This window comes from Primulina eburnea, unplaced genomic scaffold (assembly GCF_022965805.1).
Source record: "Primulina eburnea isolate SZY01 unplaced genomic scaffold, ASM2296580v1 ctg842, whole genome shotgun sequence".
NCBI lineage: Eukaryota > Viridiplantae > Streptophyta > Magnoliopsida > Lamiales > Gesneriaceae > Primulina > Primulina eburnea.
In genome coordinates, this window is record NW_027331609.1 from 17419 (window position 1) to 38745 (window position 21327).

A 21327-nucleotide genomic window follows, 5' to 3' on the forward strand; every position below is an offset into this window, starting at 1 on the left:
TTTTAAAGTTCTGTGAATTTTTTTTGCTAGCATAAAGATGTTGTCTTTAAGGAATGCTATTCCAAGAAAAGCTCACAAGGAGCGCGCTCAGCCGTAAGTGTGATTATTTTTTGGGGCCATTAATTTCTTTATTGCCCGTTTTGAAATATTTTGACGTATATTTCCGGTTCACTCAATTGATGATTTGTTGTGTGTACCAGGCATTTGAGAAGGAAATTTGGGCTGCTCGAATAACATAAAGATTATGTCATTCGTGCACGAGCCTATCACCAGAAGGAGCAGACTTTACTGGTAATTTCTACTACCCTTCGTCTTGTTGGTTTTGGTAGCATTTTATGAACGAAATTTGGCGAGTTCTTATTTTATGGTAAGTCGCTTCTGCGTGTTTATAATAGAAACTTAAGGAAAAAGCAGCATTGAGAACCCAGATGAATTTTACTTCAAGAAGATTAAAACAAAAATTGTTGGCGGAGTCCATAAACCTGAGTAAGCTGGAAAATTTTATTTTTATGAGGTTATCTGTTCTCTTTTGAGGATATTTATTTGAGTGTAATTTGAATATTAGCTGTTGAATGTGGATTTTGTAAAGGAGCCAGGCTAATAAGTACACTAACGAAGAGCTGATGTTGATGAAGACCCAAGACATTGGATATATTTTGCAGAAGCTTCAAACTGAAAAAAAGGTTTTATTTTAGAGTTTATGGTTTGTTGGAACATTTCATGTTCGCAATCTTGATTTTGATGTTAACAAAACTTGTCATTGTGTTTCTAACATATTTAATCAAGTGTGAAGTTGCAAACACAATAAGCAAGCTGAAACTGAATTCTGCACAAACTGAATTTCTGGCGAGCTTCGGTGATTTGATGATATCTCTCAGTTGTATGATCCAAATGACAATCCGCCAAATGGACTGATTAGAAAACTCAATTTGGGACAAGTCGTATTTCACATCAGTTGGGCAAAATCGGATGTTATCATGGTCTAACTGATCGCTGAATGACCGAACTGATGACACGAAAACAACAATGTTGTGGTATTTTGGTCATATCTCTCAGCTCGGTTATTGAAACGAAGCGATTCAGTGTGCTTTGGAAATATAAGACGATGATCTACAAATCATCTTCAGAAGTCAAAGTCTGAATAGAAGCTTAAGATGCTGATAAATGGAAATGAAGCTACTGGTTCTGCAAAAGCTGAAACTGAACTGAACCGAAACAGCTGAAACTGAACTGAAGCGAACCAGTTGATCTGAACCAGACCAGTTGAACCAGACCAGCTGAAAACCAGTTGTACCAGACCAGTTGAACTGAACCAGACCAACTGAACCGAACCAGAAGCTGACCAACTGAACTGAACTGAACAAGCTGCTGACCAGCTGAACTGAACTGAACCAGCAGTTGACCAACTGAACTGAACCAGCTGCTGACCAGTTGAACTGAATGACCAGTTGAGTTGACCAGTCGGGAAATTTTCCAGCAAGATAAATGTGACTGTTGCACTTCCCGAAACAGTACATAAACTTTTCAAACGGTCATATTCTTGTGTTTAACGTATATATCATTGTTGGGGCTTATAAATACAACATATTGAAGATCAAACAAGAGCTTTCCAAAGGGATTCAAAGCATGGGCAGTTAGCATGAATATATCAGCTAGTTGAGAGCACAAGCCCTTGTGTGAGCATACATTTGAGATGTACACTGTAAAGGATAAATTCCTCACACACAATCACTCACACATATACAAGAGAGTTGAGCATCAAAGTTTAGTTGAGTGAGTCTTCACACAAAGACGTAAAAGATTGTGTTGTAGTCTTTGCATATGAGACATTAAACAATATGCTGATTGTGAGGTGCTGCCTACAATCTTGAGTGCTAGGAGTTCAGTTTTAGGCGGTGGGTAAGTCCTAGCTGAATGAATTTGTACAATGAGTTGTATAAATCAAAGTCTTCTAGTGAATTCTTCCCAAGGGGAAGAAGGGGCGACGTAGGAGTTGTTAATCTCCGAGCATCCATAAACAAATTCGTGTCTATTTCTTTATTGCATTTACTTATCATTTCCACTATTTTTAAATATGCATTGTTGAAGCATTTTATGTGTTCTTCAAATACCAAAATATTGCATATCAAGTGTTTGATAAAATGCTTCAACCAAAATAGTTTTACTGATTCAACTTGCATATATTTTAAATGCTTTACAAAATCTTGAATCAGTTTCTACGAAGGATTATTTTGTGTGTCTTCCGCTTTGTTTAAAAACCAAATTTGATTTAATTCATCGGTGTTCAATATTTAAAGAACCGAACTATTGTAGCTCAACGATTACGATAACCGATCAGTGGTATCAGAGCGGGTTGTTCTTGAAAGAACATTGAAACTGATTTTGATGTTTAAAATTCAAAAATTTCAGATTTTTTAAACATATATATGCAAAACTGAATTTTCGCGCAGCTTGTAGCGACCATGGGAAAAATAGCACATCTCCTTGCTCGAGTGTCCAAATGATGAACCGCGTTTTGCGTTGCAAACTAGACTCATAGAGGTTTGGAGCAATATAAAATTTGCAGCCTAATTATGCACGAAAAAATACAGTTTATTCGTTGAAGGCAGAGCATATGTGCTGCGGCAAAAAATGAGCCATGAAAAAATTGTTTAGTTATCCCTCTTCTTTTATATTTTTCAAAATTTCAAAAATATAGGGGGAGAACTCATTAAAATTTTAATGGAGTTGTTATTTTTAAATATTGAGGGGGAGAAAATTTTGTGCTCAAAATATTTTGAAAATATGATTTTTTGATTCACACAAAAAGGGGGAGAAATATGTTAGTTGAATTGATTGTTTATCCATGTTTTGTGATCATCAAAAAGGGGGAGATTGTTGGAACATTTCATGTTCGCAATCTTGATTTTGATGTTAACAAAACTTTTTATTGTGTTTCTAACATATTTACTCAAGTGTGAAGTTGCAAACACAAGAAGCAAGCTGAAACTGAATTCTGCACAAACTGAATTTTTGGCGAGCTTCGGTGTTATGATAATATCTCTCAGCTGGATGATCCAAATGACAATCCGCCAATTGAAATGATTAGAAAACTCAATTTGGGACAAGTCATATTTCACATCAGTTGGGCAAAATCGGATGTTATCATGGTCTAACTGATCACTGAATGACCAAACTGATGACACGAAAACAGCAATCAGTTGGGTTTGAGCAGCTGTGGTATTTTGGTCATATCTCTCAGCTCGGTTATTGAAACGAAGCGATTTTGTATGCGTTGGAAATATAAGACGATGATCTACAAATCATCTTCAGAAGTCAAAGTCTGAATAGAAGCTTAAGATGCTGATAAATGGCAATGAAACTACTGGTTGCTGATTTCAGCACACCAGCTGAAACTGAACTGAACCGAACCAGTTGAGCTGAACCAGACCAGCTGAAGACCAGTTGAACCAGTCCAGCTGAAAACCAGTTGAACCAGACCAGTTGAACTGAACCAGACCAACTGAACCGAACCAGCAGCTGACCAACTGAACTGAACTGAACCAGCTGCTGACTAGCTGAGCTGAACTGAACTGAACCAGCAGTTGACAAACTGAACTGAACCAGCTGCTGACCAGTTGAACTGAATTGTCACGCCCCGAGTCCGAAGCATCGGTGACATCCGGCATTGTTTAACAATTACTTGAAAACAATTGAGCCTCGTATCGAAATGCCAAAAACCAGTCTTTTTCATAAAACAATATTGTCTTTACAACGACAATGAACTGAAAATTACATCAGAGTTGCAAATGCGGAAACTAAACAAAAGAGAAATAAAGTCTAAATTCTTGAGCTTGTCTTTCGATCACCATCCCAAGAAAGCATCTTGCTCTTCCTCATTCAGTTGCTCCTCATTCTTATCTGAAATTTGTAAGGGGTGAGTGTTTTGGGAAACACTCAACAAGTGGGGGTCGATCGATTTTCAATGATACATATAGATTTTAATCCTTAAAACATTTCTTTATCAAACTTTCAAAACTTATAACAATTAACTTATCATGTCGAAACGAACGATTATAACAGATCAGATTTTACAGAATGGTTCAGAAACAGATCAGATCATAAACAGAACATAACAGATCGGAACAAACAGAACACTGTTACTCATCTCATTTCCATGGTCAAATTGTCCCCAATATGTTAGTCCTCTAAGGGGTGAGGCCAGAACATGGTTTTATACCCACCAATGGGGGCCAGACAGAACATGGTTTTATACCCACCAATGGGGGCCAGACAGAACTACAATTCTCGTCCCATTTCAAATTCGAATCGTAACAGTGCAACACAGATTTCAGACTTATCAGACAGAACTTTTCAGATTTCAGAGTTTTCATACTGACACAGCGGAATCAAAGAAAATTCGAAGTACAAAAGAGAACACATAATCGATCGAAATTTTAAATGAAACAGACTGATATTTTCGAAAATGGAGACACACAATCATGTATGTCATGTTATTTATATCAAGGTTTAAAAATACAAACGAAGTACATAACAAAAGCCCACTTACCTTTTTTGTTGTACAAAGCTTCCTTTCAAAATTTCCGGCAGCACTTCGACGTGTCTTTGGCAATTGCAGTCTTCGATCGAGCAACACTTCGACGCAATATTATAACTCCGGATCACACGAAATCTCCTTCTTCATCTTGCTTGAGTTCGGCCGAAAGTTTGTGAAGTGGGGAAGAGGACCGAAAATTCTTTGGAGGGTGAAGGGAGAGGGCCGAAATCTAGTAGGCTTTTTGAGAGAATTTTTGAAGTGCATTTGTCATGAGAATTGAGGTGCTATTTATAGCAATTCTCTTGTCCCTTCCACTAGCCTTGATCGACCACTTGGGCTCCAAGAAAAGGCTTGAATATGATCTTTATTTTGGTCCAAAGTTCCATGCTCAAAATCCCAAAATCTCATGCATCTCTCAAATTCTAGAATGATTTCTCAAACTCCCATGCAAAACTCCAAGTTCTAGAATAATTTCCCAAACTCCCATGTATATTAAATTTGTCTCAACCCTTAGCTTAATCCCTTAGCTCCTTCATAGATTAACTCAAAAGTCATTTCCTGCATATTTAATTTGTCCAAACCCTTAGTTCACCTTTTAGCTCCATTTATGGTCTTGTTAGGACAAGCTTGGTTGAGCTTCTTCGAGCTGGAAGTTTGCGTCCTTGAGCTGGGGTTTTACCCCTCTCGTGAAAACTCTTCGATGAATGCGGTTAGTTGCAGCTTAGCATGCCAGTGAACTATTCCTTGAGCTTAGAATCTACCTTTTCGAGTTACATTTGATAAAATTCAAGTTATTATTCAAGTTGTTTAGTTGAAACAAGAATTACTGAACTTATTTTAAGTAATTTTTTTTATTACTTACTTGATTTGCTTCGGTCGAAATTTCCGGGTTCTCACATCCCTCCCTCCTTATTAAAAGTTTCGTCCTCGAAACTTGCATTAGCTTGGTCCTTCGAACAGATGAGGGTATTGTGATCGCATTTTCTCTTCGAGTTCCCAAGTTGCCTCCCTTTCGGTATGGTTTGACCACTGTACTTTGACATATGGGATGGTCCGGTGTCTCAACACTTGGTCTTTAGTGTCCACTATTCGGATAGGGACTTCTTCATATTTGAGTTCCTCGTTCAGATTACCTTCGATCATTAGAGGTGTAACTTTAAGTACATGGTTCGGGTCCGGGACATATTTTCGTAGTTGTGAGATGTGGAAAACATTATGTACTCTGGACATTTCAGGTGGTAAAGCCAGTCGATAAGCTAAAGTTCCAACCTTATCCAGTATCTCGAATGGTCCCACATACCTTGGGTTTAACTTTCCAGATTTACTGAATCGAACTACTCCTTTCATAGGAGAGACCTTGACATAAGCTTTTTCTCCGATCTCTAGTTCCAAAGGCCTTCTTTTCAAATCAGCCCAACTCTTTTGCCTGTCCTGAGCTGCCTTGAGTCTTTCTTTGATTATGGCTACTTTATCAACAGTTATTTGAATGAGCTCTGGCTCGGTGATAGCTTTTTCTCCGACTTCATCCCAGTATAAGGGCGATCTACATTTTCGACCATACAGTGCCTCGTACGGAGCCATTTCGATGCTACTGTGGTAGCTATTATTGTAGGCAAACTCTATCAACGGTAACTGCTCACTCCAATTTCCATGAAAATCCAATGCACATGCCCTCAACATGTCTTCAAGGGTCTGAATTGTCCTCTCAGTTTGGCCATCAGTCTGAGGATGATAGGCTGTGCTGAGTGTAACTTTGGTTCCCATGGCCTTTTGAAAACTTTTCCAAAATCTTGACACGAATCTTGGATCTCTATCAGACAATATACTTGCCGGTACTCCATGCAGTTTTACTATATTATCCATATACAGGGTAGCTAACTTATCCAAGTTATAATTCATCCGTACTGGCAAGAAATGAGTAGACTTGGTTAATCTGTCAATGATTACCCAGATTCCGTCATGACCCTGCCTCGATTTTGGTAATCCGACTACAAAGTCCATGGAGATGTTATCCAACTTCCACTCGGGTATTTCTAATGGCTGTAGAAGTCCTCCAGGCCGCTGATGCTCCGCCTTGACTTGTTGACAGACTAAACACTTTGCAACAAAGACCGCTACGTCTTTTTTCATTCCATTCCACCAGTAGTTATTTTTCAAATCCCTGTACATCTTGGTGCTTCCTGGATGCACTGAAAATTTTGATTTATGTACCTCGGCCATTACCTCCTCTCGAACTCCATCGAGGTCTGGCACATATAAACGTCCTTTCATCCAGAGTACACCATTTTCGTCAATTTCAAATTCTGGAGCTTTTCCTTCTCGAATTTGTTCTTTAATTTTAAGGATGGAAATGTCTTGACTCTGCTTCAATTTAATAGCCTCTCGAAGGCCTGGTTGTACTGATAGTGAAGATAAGTTCACCTTTCCAGGGTTCCTTCGACTTAATGCATCTGCCACCTTATTTGCCTTTCCCGGGTGGTAATTGATTGACAGGTCATAGTCCTTGAGAAGTTCCATCCACCTTCTTTGTCTCATATTCAATTCTTTCTGAGTGAAAATATACTTGAGGCTCTGGTGATCAGTAAAAACTTCGCATTTTACTCCATAGATGTAATGCCTCCAGATTTTAAGAGCGAAAACTACCGCAGCTAACTCTAAATCATGAGTGGGGTAATTCTGCTCATACGGCTTCAATTGCCGTGAGGCATAAGCGATTACCTGACTCTCTTGCATAAGCACACACCTAGCTAATCCTCCCTTTGAAGCATCCCTGTATATGGTAAAATTCTTACCATCCTCGGGAAGAATCAGTACTGGTGTGGATGAGAGTTTTGTCTTCAGGGTTTCAAAACTCTTTTCACAAGCTTCATTCCAAATGAATTTCGAATTTTTCTGAGTAAGTTTAGTGAGTGGAATGGCTATCGAAGAAAATCCTTCCACAAATTTTCTATAGTAGCCTGGTAAACCCAGAAAACTCCTTATTTCAGTCACTGTCTTTGGTTGCGGCCAATCCTTGATTGCTTCTACCTTCTTAGGGTCTACTGACACCCCTTGTTCTGAGATTATATGGCCTAGGAACGCCACACTTTTTAGCCAGAATTCACACTTCTTGAATTTGGCATAGAGTTCTTTCTCTCGTAATGTTTGCAAAGTGAGACGTAGATGTTCACTATGTTCTTCCTCACTTGGTGAGTACACCAAGATGTCATCTATGAACACTACCACGAACTTGTCGAGATACGGTTTGAATACTCGGTTCATAAGATCCATGAATGCTGCAGGAGCATTGGTTAGACCAAACGGCATTACCGTGAATTCGTAGTGCCCATACCTTGTCCTAAAAGCAGTCTTAGGGATATCTTCTGTTTTGACTTTTAACTGATGGTAACCTGATCTGAGATCAAGTTTTGAGAAAACTTTGGCTCCTTTCAGCTGGTCGAAAAGGTCATCTATTCTCGGGAGTGGGTACTTATTTTTTATAGTGATCTTGTTCAACTCCCTGTAGTCAATACATAGCCTCATGCTCCTGTCCTTTTTCTTTACGAAAAGCACTGGGGCTCCCCACGGTGATGCACTGGGGCGAACCTGCTTCTTGTCCAGTAGCTCTTGCAGTTGTTCCTTCAGCTCTTTTAATTCAGCTGGAGCCATTCGGTATGGTGCTTTAGAGATTGGTACAGCACCAGGGACCAAGTTGATTTCAAATTCTACTTCTCTATCGGGTATCTCTCCTGGTAATTCTTCGGGAAAAACGTCTGGAAATTCTTGAACAATTGAAATATCTTCCGACTTTGGGACTTCTTCCTCTTTGACTTCATTAACTACTGCCAGATAAATCTCTTCTCCTCCTTTTATGGCCTTCCAGGCTTGCGAGGCAGATAGCAGAGATTTTCTTTCCTTGGATTTCCCTTGATATACGACTTCTCTCTTTGCTGGAGTCTGAAGTCTAATTTCTTTCTTCTGACAGTCTACTATGGCATGGTTTTTATCTAACCAGTCCATTCCAAGAATGATGTCAAACTCCACCATATTGAGTTGAATCAATTCTACTTCAAAAATTTGTTTGCCGATACAAATTTTACAGTTTCGATATTCTTTGTGAGTTTCGATTATTTTACTAGCCGGTGTTGCTACTCTTAACGGTTCGCTAAGAATATCATGCTCAAGTTTAAGCTTCTTAGCATATCTTCTAGACACAAACGAATGTGTGGCGCCACAATCAAACAAAGCATATGCAGGCATTTTATTGAGTAAGATGGTACCTGCCACAACTTCGTTGCTATTATCGGCTTCCTCTTGGGTTATGGCATAAACCCGAGCATTTGTCTTGTTTTCATGTGGTTTGTTGGGCCCCGACCCCTTGTCCTTGTTGTCCGGACAGTCTTTAATTCTATGGCCCACCTTTTCGCACTTGAAACAAGCGCCTGTCTTTCGATAACATTCCCCAATATGTTTTTGTCGACATGTATCACACCATTTTCCTTCGGTGTTACCAGTACTGCCAGAACTTCCTTTGAAAGACCCTCCTAAATAATTTGGTTTCTTGAACTTGAGATTATTCGGTGTGGATTGATTGTTCATCGGTCTCTTGTTCTTGTTTTCTTCTTCACGTCGCTTGATATCGGTTTCTGCGCTCATTGCAGCGCCCATCAAGTCCGAAAAGTTACTTGGTTTGTACACTGCAAGTGCCGACTGAATTCGGCTGTTGAGTCCCTTCTTGAAACGGTGCATTTTTAATGTCTCATCTGACATGATTGTCGGAACGTAAGTTCCCAAATCGTTGAATTTTGACGTGTACTCCATTACCGTCATATCTGGTGACTGTCTGAAATTCTCAAACTCATTCAGCTTTTGTAGACGAAACTCGGCCGGATAGTATTGTTTCAGGAATGCCCTCTTGAAAATTTGCCACGTGATATCTTCTACTTCTGCTAAAGGTAGCGACACAGTTTCCCACCATTTCCTAGCTCGATCCTCCAAAAACGGGGTTACTACTTCTACTCTTAATTCTTCCGGTACCTCCAGTAGATGTAGTTGTGTTTCAACATTCTTGAGCCAGTTGTGACTGACTTCAGGGTCTGGGTTCCCATCAAAAGTTGGAACTCGATTCCTCCTCAGAGATTCGTAGTGATACTTAATCCCACGTGGTTGAGGTTCTTGGGGTGGTTGGATGGCGTTGGCCAGTGGATTCACAAATCCTTGTAATGTTGCAGCGTCGATAGTTGCTATTGCCATCATATCCTCTTGACTAAGGTTCACTCTGGGTGGTGGCGGTGGTGGTGGATTATTGTTTTGGTTGGCGTCCCGAGCGTTACGATTGTTTCGGGGTGGTCTGCTTGCTATTTCCTATAAACACGTATTTTTTTTTATTAATTTGCTTGCCACAAAAATTTAATCAAAGAAATATTTTCATTAATATTGAAAATTTTTGCATACAACCAATGACTAAATCAAATAATCCCAGATACAATCAAAATTTGTTCTAGAGTTCTTTTCTCCCTATTCATCTACTACTTCGCCGTCTCCTACAGCCTCGTTAATTTCTTCTTCTTCCATTGGGTTTTCTTCCAATTGCTCCATGAGTTCTTCCATGTTGACCATCTCATTTTGTAGGTGCTCGATGTAATTTTGCAGTTGTGTGTTGTGGTGATCAAGGTTGTTCACTTGGTCTTGCAGTTCTTGTATTGTTGATTGGCTTACTTTCTCCTCGATTTCTTGTTCTCCAATCTTTTCCTCAAGACGATGTTGAATACTGAGAAGGCCATCACTTCGGATTTGGAGCGTAAGAATCCTATCTTGCGCTTTCTTCAGTTCTTGTTTGGTGATCTCATGCTGTCGTTCCGACTCTAGATGATAAGCAGCGTAACGTCTGACGTCATCGCGTAATTTCTTTTCCTCAACTCTGGCTTCCCGAAGGTCTTCCCCTATACATATATTATTTCCATCCAATTGGTAGTTATCTCTTTCTAGTTTCTCATTTCTTTCTTTCAGTATTTTAATTTCCATCTCTTGCTTTTGAAGTTGACTTTGGAGTTCATTTATAATGTTTTGGTGATCCATGTAGTGTTCCTATCAAGAATAAGAAAAAAAAAACATTTTCATAAGATATTTGTCAAATTTCAAATATGCAATAATAGAAAGTTTCAAAATAATTTGGTACACATAATATTTTTCTCGGTCACAATTTTATTACAATCCAGATATTCTATTATAAAAATTTGCTAATTTAATCGAACATATCTCCACCGTCGCTATCACTGTCGCTCTCGACTCCATCTACCTCCATGGGTGCTATCTCCTCATCCTCCATGTTTTCTATCACTGAATGCAGGTAGTTATTCTGGTCTTGGAGTCGATCCATAGTGCCGTGGAGCTTCGAAATATACCGATCCTGCCTGGCGATATACTCCTCCTGGCGCTGACGGGCCTGAGCAGCACGTCCTCGTTCTGTCTCTACTCTCTCCAATAAATCCCTGTTCAGTGCAGCCAAGCGCGTAATGCGTGCGGAGTCGGTCGGTATCTGCTGTAGTTGGCTCTCAGCCAAGTTCAGATGATGGGACAGTCGCTGTACATCATGTGTCTACTCTCAACAATCTCTTGTTTCTCCAGTATTTCCTTGGCCAATTGGGCTTTCAAAGTTGCAATCTCCCTACCTTGGTTATCTATCGTAAGTTGGCGCATACGAAGGGCAGCCTAAGCGCGTGTACGTGGAGCGGCTATATCCTAGGATGAAATGGAAATAAATCATCAGAATCATATAAAGGATAGAAAGGCACAAAGCACAAATAGTAGAAACAAAGTTGTCGTGGAATTTTCAATAATAAGGATTTTCGGAATGACTGACTGAAAGGATAGATTTTTGGAGCTGTTCGAAAATTTAGGGAACAGATGAAAGTTGGGTTCAGATTGGGATGCACTAGGCTTTTGCCAAAATTTGACTTTGTCAAATTTTGTCTCTCAAAATCCCAGCGGGATTATGAACCTGACTCTGATACCACTTAAATGTCACGCACCGAGTCCGAAGCATCGGTGACATCCGGCATTGTTTAACAATTACTTGAAAACAATTGAGCCTCGTATCGAAATGCCAAAAACCAGTCTTTTACATAAAACAATATTGTCTTTACAACGACAATGAACTGAAAATTACATCAGAGTTACAAATGCGGAAACTAAACAAAAGAGAAATAAAGTCTAAATTCTTGAGCTTGTCTTTCGATCACCATCCCCAGAAAGCATCTTGCTCTTCCTCATTCTGTTGCTCCTCATTCTTATCTGAATTTGTAAGGGGTGAGTGTTTTGGGAAACACTCAGCAAGTGGGGGTCGATCGATTTTCAATGATACATATAGATTTTAATCCTTAAAACATTTCTTTATCAAACTTTCAAAACTTATAACAATTAACTTATCATGTCGAAACGAACGATTATAACAGATCAGATTTTACAGAATGGTTCAGAAACAGATCAGATCATATACAGAACATAACAGATCGGAACAAACAGAACACTGTTACTCATTTCATTTCCATGGTCAAATTGTCCCCAATATGTTAGTCCTCTAAGGGGTGAGGCCAGAACATGGTTTTATACCCACCAATGGGGGCCAGACAGAACATGGTTTTATACCCACCAATGGGGGCCAGACAGAACTACAATTCCCGTCCCATTTCAAATTCGAATCGTAACAGTGCAACACAGATTTCAGACTTATCAGACAGAAATTTTCAGATTTCAGAGTTTTCATACTGACACAGCGGAATCAAAGAATCGAAGTACAAAAGAGAACACATAATCGATCGAATTTTAAATGAAACAGACTGATATTTTCGAAAATGGAGACACACAATCATGTATGTCATGTTATTGATATCAAGGTTTAAAAATACAAATGAAGTACATAACAAAAGCCCACTTACCTTTTTTGTTGTACAAAGCTTCCTTTCAAAATTTCCGGCAGCACTTCGACGTGTCTTTGGCAATTGCAGTCTTCGATCGAGCAACACTTCGACGCAATATTATAACTCCGGATCACACGAAATCTCCTTCTTCAACTTGCTTGAGTTCGGCCGAAAGTTTGTGGAGTGGGGAAGAGGACCGAAAATTCTTTGGAGGGTGAAGGGAGAGGGCCGAAATCTAGTAGGCTTTTTGAGAGAATTTTTGAAGTGCATTTGTCATGAGAATTGAGGTGCTATTTATATCAATTCTCTTGTCCCTTCCACTAGCCTTGATCGACCACTTGGGCTCCAAGAAAAGGCTTGAATATGATCTTTATTTTGGTCCAAAGTTCCATGCTCAAAATCCCAAAATCTCATGCATCTCTCAAATTCTAGAATGATTTCTCAAACTCCCATGCAAAACTCCAAGTTCTAGAATAATTTCCCAAACTCCCATGTATATTAAATTTTTCTTAACCCTTAGCTTAATCCCTTAGCTCCTTCATAGATTAACTCAAAAGTCATTTCCTGCATATTTAATTTGTCCAAACCCTTAGTTCACCTTTTAGCTCCATTTATGGTCTTGTTAGGACAAGCTTGGTTGAGCTTCTTCGAGCTGATACCACTTAAATGTCACGCCCCGAGTCCGAAGCATCGGTGACATCCGGCATTGTTTAACAATTACTTGAAAACAATTGAGCCTCGTATCGAAATGCCAAAAACCAGTCTTTTTCATAAAACAATATTGTCTTTACAACGACAATGAACTGAAAATTACATCAGAGTTGCAAATGCGGAAACTAAACAAAAGAGAAATAAAGTCTAAATTCTTGAGCTTGTCTTTCGATCACCATCCCCAGAAAGCATCTTGCTCTTCCTCATTCAGTTGCTCCTCATTCTTATCTGAAATTTGTAAGGGGTGAGTGTTTTGGGAAACACTCAGCAAGTGGGGGTCGATCGATTTTCAATGATACATATAGATTTTAATCCTTAAAACATTTCTTTATCAAACTTTCAAAACTTATAACAATTAACTTATCATGTCGAAACGAACGATTATAACAGATCAGATTTTACAGAATGGTTCAGAAACAGATCAGATCATATACAGAACATAACAGATCGGAACAAACAGAACAATGTTACTCATCTCATTTCCATGGTCAAATTGTCCCCAATATGTTAGTCCTCTAAGGGGTGAGGCCAGAACATGGTTTTATACCCACCAATGGAGGCCAGACAGAACATGGTTTTATACCCACCAATGGGGGCCAAACAGAACTACAACTGACCAGTTGAACTGAATGACCAGTTGAGTTGACCAGTCGGGAAATTTTCCAGCAAGACGAATTTGACCGTTGCATTTCCCGAAACAGTACAGAAACTTTTCAAACGGTCATATTCTTGTGTCTAACGTATATATCATTGTTGGGGCTTATAAATACAACATATTGAAGATCAAACAAGAGCTTTCCAAGGGGATTCAAAGCATGGGCAGTTAGCATGAATATATCAGCTAGTTGAGAGTACAAGCCCTTGCGTGAGGATACATTTGAGATGTACACTGTAAAGAATAAATTCCTCACACACAATCACTCACACATATACAAGAGAGTTGAGCATCAAAGTTTAGTTGAGTGAGTCTTCACACAAAGACGTAAAAGATTGTGTTGTAGTCTTTGCATATGAGACATTAAACAATATGCTGATTGTGAGGTGCTGCCTACAATCTTGAGTGCTAGGAGTTCAGTTTTAGGCAGTGGGTAAGTCCTAGCAGAATGGGTTTGTACAATGAGTTGTATAAATCAAAGTCTTCTAGTGAATCCTTCCCAAAGGGAAGAAGGGGTGACGTAGGAGTTGTTAATCTCCGAACATCCATAAACAAATTCGTGTCTATTTATTTATTGTATTTACTTATCATTTCCACTGTTTTTAAATATGCATTGTTGAAGCATTTTATGTGTTCTTCAAATACCAAAATATTGCATATCAAGTGTTTGATAAAATGCTTCAACCAAAATAGTTTTACTCATTCAACTTGCACAAATTTTAAATGCTTTACAAAATCTTGAATCGGTTTCTACGAAGAATTATTTCGTGTGTCTTCCGCTTGGTTTAAAACCAAACTCGATTTAATTCATCGGTGTCCAATATTTCAAGAACCGAGCTATTGTAGCTCAACGATTACGATAACCGATCCTAACACTGGTTTTTAGGGTCTCGGATTCTCGAGATAGCTGTCATGCAGGTTCTTTATTCTGAAATTTAACTTTTTGGATGTAGAAAATTGAAAGAATTAATGGTATGCTGCATTCTCTTGACAATCAGTCATCATCCAAACATGTTTATTATGCCGACAACAGGTGAGTGATCAAGCATTTTTTCTGCTGATTCTTGATAGTTTTCATACCCATTTTTTAGAGTAGTCAATTTCATGTTATAACAGTTATATCACCACCAAAGTTTATTCTTTTCTCATTATTAGATATGGTCGCTTCTGATAGCTCAATTAATTTATTTTTTCAAAGTCATTTTATTCCCTTCTGGTTTAGAAAGAACGTCTAATATGTAATCTAGGCAATTAAGATAAAACTATCCGAAGGCCAATTTCAAAAGTTCAATGACCAAGGGGCAATGAGACTGTCTTCTCTGGAACTTCTGTTTGAATCACTTGAATTCCATGTTTACACTTGTGTGTCTGCAAATGACAGATTTTTTTTTTCATCCAAGATAGTGATTTAGTGGTAATGTACAGGTCACACAAAGTATTAATGCATAAAATGTTGCAGGGCAAATATTGCTCAGTAGTATAACATTTTGAGCTTAGTAGATATTTTTGCGTTTCATGAAGTATGTTGGCTGGCTGTTGATTCTCTTTCTAGGGAGGAGGCAAGAGAAGTACCCAAAAAAGTTTCAGAACAAGGGAACCCATCAGCTTTTGAAGACTTGCCTAATGTTATTTTGAGGTACTGAAAGCTATTTTTTTTAGTCAATTGCCTCCTACGAAATTGGATTGCCAGGTTGATAACTTGTTTCTACTTGCCTCCCCATAATTAAGATCCCTATCGAGTACCGAATGATATCATTACCGTCAACACATAAGCTATATTGCAAAAACGAAGTGGACTACAAATTTTCCTTGACAATCAAAAATAATTTGCTTTTTGGAGTTTCTGGTTTTTTGGGTCTCGGATTCTCGAGATAGCTGTCATGCAGGTTCTTTATTCTGAAATTTAACTTTTTGGATGCCGAAAATTGAAAGCTTAATGGTAGGCTGCATTCTCTTGACAATCAGTCATCATCCAAACATGTTTATTATGCCGACAACAGGTGAGAGATCAAGCCCTTTTTCTGCTGATTCTTGATAGTTTTCATACTCATTTTTTAGAGTAGTACATTTCATGTTATAACAGTTATGTCACCACCAAAGTTTATTCTTTTCTCATTATTAGATATGGTCGCTTCTGATAGCTCAATTAATTTATTTCTTCAAAGTCATTTTATTCCCTTCTGCTTTAGAAAGAACGTCTAATATGTAATCTAGGCAATTAAGATAAAACTATCCGAAGGCCAATTTCAAAAGTTCAATGACCAAGGGGCAATGAGACTGTCTTCTCTGGAACTTCTGTTTGAATCACTTGAATTCCATGTTTACACTTGTGTGTCTGCAAATGACAGATTTTTTTTTTCATCCAAGACAGTTATTTGGTGGTAATGTACAGGTCACACAAAGTATTAATGCATAAAATGGTGCAGGGCAAATATTGCTCAGTAGTATAGCATTTTGAGCTTAGTAGATATTTTTGCGTTTCATGAAGTATGTTGGCTGGCTGTTGATTCTCTTTCTAGGGAGGAGGCAAGAGAAGTACACAAAAACGTTTCGAAACAAAGGAACCCATCAGCTTTTAAAGACTTGCCTAATGTTATTTTGAGGTACTGAAAGCTATTTTTTTTAGTCAATTGCCTCCTACGAAATTGGATTGCCAGGTTGATAACCTGTTTCTACTTGCCTCCCCACAATTAAGATCCCTACCGAGTACCGAATGATATCATTACCGTCAACACATAAGCTATATTGCAAAAACGAAGTGGACTATAAATTTTCCTTGACAATCAGAAATAATTTGCTTTAGTCTGCCTGTCCTCACAGCTCTTTCATTTGTCACTTCACCACCCATACTTTACCCTCTTTAAGTTATCAATACCTCACTTGTTGATTGAATATGGTGATATTTGGCGCCTTGTCATAATATCTTATTTTTCTTATTGAATTTAGTTTTCAATTTCTACTTCTTTGGTATTCCCTGCTATTGTTCGAGTTTTCTCTTCAAAAACTTTTTTGGATTTGTTTGTCACAAATATATACCAATTGGGAATATCAATCGCATGCTATGTGAGTTAATTATAATTCCATTTATGCGTGCATGATAAATATTTATGGCCGTGTGTATTTTTTGTCTTGTTTGGACTTTCTACTGGGCTTATATTTCTTCCCAGAGATCAATACTATCCCGTCATTGTCAGTGCTGTATCTTTGTATAAATTTTATGGGAAGTAGGGGATGATACTTTTCTCCATAATTTATCCTTGCCACTTGACGAACTTTGGTTCAAGAAATCGAATTGATGCACAAGTGCTAGAGCATTTAAACCCCACTGACGTTTCTTGTATCATGAACTACTATCTATCATATTCCCTAAAGGGTCTTGCTTGTTGGCAATCGTTGCTGCATTTTCCTAAAATTTAATCCTTTTTCTATGTTGTATCTTTCTACTTTGATTTTGGGTATTTAGTTTTATTCCAAATGACTTTTCTGTTTCTTGTAGAACATAACGTTATCGAATCAAATGGTTGGTTATCTGTCCGCCGTGCACAAATCCTTTTCCTTTTGATGAGTTTTGCTTTGGTTGATTTCCAAATTTCTTTTCAGTCTCTTCTTGGCTTTAGGCCTTCATATTACTTTTGTTTCTCTTCTACATCGAGGAAGTTAGACTAGAATTTGTGGTTGAGGAGTTTAGTTTAATCGTGTATAGAAACACGGTCAACATGCAGGAAAACAGAGTCTTCATATCGAGAGCTAGAGGCTAGAAAAAAACGGTTAAAAGATCTAGAGAAAATATACACGGATATGTCTATGCAAAAAGAGTTACAGGTATCAATATTTCAGAGAAAATATACACGGATATGTCTAAGCAAGCTGAAACTGAATTCTGCACAAACTAAACCGAACCAGTTGAGCTGAACCAGACCAGTTGAACCAGTCCAGCTGAAAACCAGTTGAACCAGACCAGTTGAACTGAACCAGACCAACTGAACCGAACCAGCAGCTGACCAACTGAACTGAACTGAACCAGCTGCTGACCAGCTGAACTGAACCAGCAGTTGACAACCTGAACTGAACCAGCTGCTGACTAGTTGAACTGAATGACCAGTTGAGTTGACCAGTCGGGAAATTTTTCAGCAAGACGAATTTGACCGTTGCATTTCCCGAAACAGTACAGAAACTTTTCAAACGGTCATATTCTTGTGTCTAACGTATATATCATTATTGGGGCTTATAAATACAACATATTGAAGATCAAACAAGAGCTTTCCAAGGGGATTCAAAGCATGGGCAGTTAGCATGAATATATCAGCTAGTTGAGAGCACAAGCCTTTGCGTGAGGATACATTTGAGATGTACACTGTAAATAATAAATTCCTCACACACAATCACTCACACATATACAAGAGAGTTGAGCATCAAAGTTTAGTTGAGTGAGTCTTCACACAAAGACGTAAAAGATTGTGTTGTAGTCTTTGCATATGAGACATTAAAAAATATGCTGATTGTGAGGTGCTGCCTACAATCTTGAGTGCTAAGAGTTCAGTTTTAGGCAGTGGGTAAGTCCTAGCTGAATGGGTTTGTACAATGAGTTGTATAAATCAAAGTCTTCTAGTGAATCCTTCCCAAGGGGAAGAAGGGGTGACGTAGGAGTTGTTAATCTCCGAACATCCATAAACAAATTCGTGTCTATTTATTTATTGTATTTACTTATCATTTCCACTGTTTTTAAAGATACATTGTTGAAGCATTTTATGTATTCTTCAAATACCAAAATATTGCATATCAAGTGTTTGATAAAATGCTTCAACCAAAATAGTTTTACTCATTCAACTTGCACAAATTTTAAATGCTTTACAAAATCTTGAATCGGTTTCTACGAAGGATTATTTCGTGTGTCTTTCGCTTGGTTTAAAACCAAACTCGATTTAATTCATGGGTGTTCAATATTTCAAGAACCGAGCTATTGTAGCTCAACGATTACGATAACCGATCCTAACACTGGTTTTTAGGGTCTCGGATTCTCGAGATAGCTGTCATGCAGGTTCTTTATTCTGAAATTTAACTTTTTGGATGCAGAAAATTGAAAGACTTAATGGTATGATGCATTCTCTTGACAATCAGTCATCATCCAAACATGTTTATTATGCCGACAACAGGTGAGAGATCAAGCCATTTTCCTGCTGATTCTTGATAGTTTTCATACTCATTTTTTAGAGTAGTAAATTTCATGTTATAACAGTTATGTCACCACCAAAGTTTATTCCTTTCTCATTATTAGATATGGTCGCTTCTGATAGCTCAATTAATTTATTTCTTCAAAGTCATTTTATTCCCTTCTGCTTTAGAAAGAACGTCTAATATGTAATCTAGGCAATTAAGATAAAACTATCCGAAGGACAATTTCAAAAGTTCAATGACCAATGGGCAATGAGACTGTCTTCTCTGGAACTTCTGTTTGAATCACTTGAATTCCATGTTTACACTTGTGTGTCTGCAAATGACAGATTTTTTTTTTCATCCAAGACAGTGATTTGGTGGTAATGTACAGGTCACACAAAGTATTAATCCATAAAATGGTGCAGGGCAAATATTGCTCAGTAGTATAGCATTTTGAGCTTAGTAGATATTTTTGCGTTTCATGAAGTATGTTGGCTGGCTGTTGATTCTCTTTCTAGGGAGGAGGCAAGAGAAGTACCCAAAAAGGTTTCAGAACAAAGGAACCCATCAGCTTTTAAAGACTTGCCTAATGTTATTTTGAGGTACTGAAAGCTATTTTTTTTAGTCAATTGCCTCCTACGAAATTGGATTGCAAGGTTGATAACCTGTTTCTACTTGCCTCCCCACAATTAAGATCCCTACCGAGTACCGAATGATATCATTACCGTCAACACATAAGCTATATTGCAAAAACGAAGTGGACTACACATTTCCTTGAAAATCAGAAATAATTTGCTTTAGTCTGCCTGTCCTCACAGCTCTTTCATTTGTCACTTCACTACCCATACTTTTCCCTCTTTAAGTTATCAATACCTCACTTGTTGATTGAATATGGTGATATTTGGCGCCTTGTCATAATATCTTATTTTTCTTATGGAATTTAGTTTTCAATTTCTAATTCTTTGGTATTCCCTGCTATTGTTCGAGTTTTCTCTTCAAAATTTTTTTGGATTTGTTGGTCACAAATATATACCAATTGAGAATATCAATCGCATGCTATGTGAGTTAATTATAATTCCATTTATGCAGTGCATGATAAATATTTATGGCCAGTGTGTCTTTTTTGTCTTGTTTGGACTTTCTACTGGGCTTCTATTTCTTCCCAGAGATCAATACTATCCCGTCATTGTGAGTGCTGTATCTTTGTATAAATTTTATGGGAAGTAGGGGATGATACTTTTCTCCATCATTTATCCTTGCCACTTGACGAACTTTGGTTCAAGAAATCGAATTGATGCACAAGTGCTAGAGCATTTAAACCCAACTGACGTTTCTTGTATCATGAACTACTATCTATCATATTCCCTAAAGGGTCTTGCTTGTTGGCAATCGTTGCTGCATTTTCCTAAAATTTAATCATTTTTCTATGTTGTATCTTTCTACTTTGATTTTGGGTATTTAGTTTTATTCCAAATGACTTTTCTGTTTCTTGTAGAACATAACTTTATCGAATCAAATGGTTGGTTATATGTCCGCCATGCACAAATCCTTTTCCTTTTGATGAGTTTTGCTTTGGTTGATTTCCAAATTTCTTTTCGGTCTCTTCTTGGCATTAGGCCTTCATATTACTTTTGTTTCTCTTCTACATCGAGGAAGTTAGACTAGAATTTGTGGTTGAGGAGTTTAGTTTAATCGTGTATAGAAACACGGTCAACATGCAGGAAGACAGAGTCTTCATATCGAGAGCTAGAGGCTAGAAAAAAACGGTTAAAAGATCTAGAGAAAATATACACGGATATGTCTATGCAAAAAGAGTTACAGGTATCAATATTTCAGAGAGTACGTTATACGCTTCATTTTTTCCTTGTTTCGCTGTAGGGTAATCATTTTAATGCATCATTGGTGCAGAAAAGGGGTAAGAAACGCAAACTGCGTGAAGATGAAATGGTTAGTCCCACTTCAAGACCCGTGTATAAATGGCGACAGGAAAGGAAACGTTGAATAGAATACTTATATAACGAAGATTTCTTGAATGAGAACCTGAGGAGGGGACGTGCAACAATATCATGTAGTCATCTGGGAAGCACAATTTTCGTAACTGTGTGGAAACTGCGTGATTTTTTAATCGGAACAACCGTAAACGTTGAAACATAATTTTTCTTTGACTGATGTTGGAAACAAAAGTATACTTCAATGTTTTCATAACCGGATCACCTTCATAACCGGACCGGTGATCGAATCGAAAAACACATGTTAAATTTACGGTGTGACTTAAAATTGTTATATTATATAAAATAATAATATAATATTATAAATAATGAAAAAGATATAGTTACCGATATAGTGATATTTCATGCTTTTAAGTTCCAAAA

At 38.0% G+C, this 21327-nt stretch overlaps 1 long non-coding RNA gene and 1 pseudogene across 1 annotated transcript; both read left to right on the top strand.

The window, feature by feature from the left end:
- Positions 1-37: 37 nt before the first annotated feature.
- Positions 38-19092, top strand: LOC140822457 (probable U3 small nucleolar RNA-associated protein 11; annotated as a pseudogene).
- Positions 19093-19473: 381 nt separating this feature from the next.
- Positions 19474-21091, top strand: LOC140822459 (uncharacterized). The gene is made up of 3 exons (XR_012115962.1): positions 19474-19557; positions 20677-20776; positions 20864-21091. It is a non-coding gene; the product is annotated as an uncharacterized lncRNA (long non-coding RNA).
- The last annotated feature ends 236 nt before the right edge of the window (positions 21092-21327 follow it).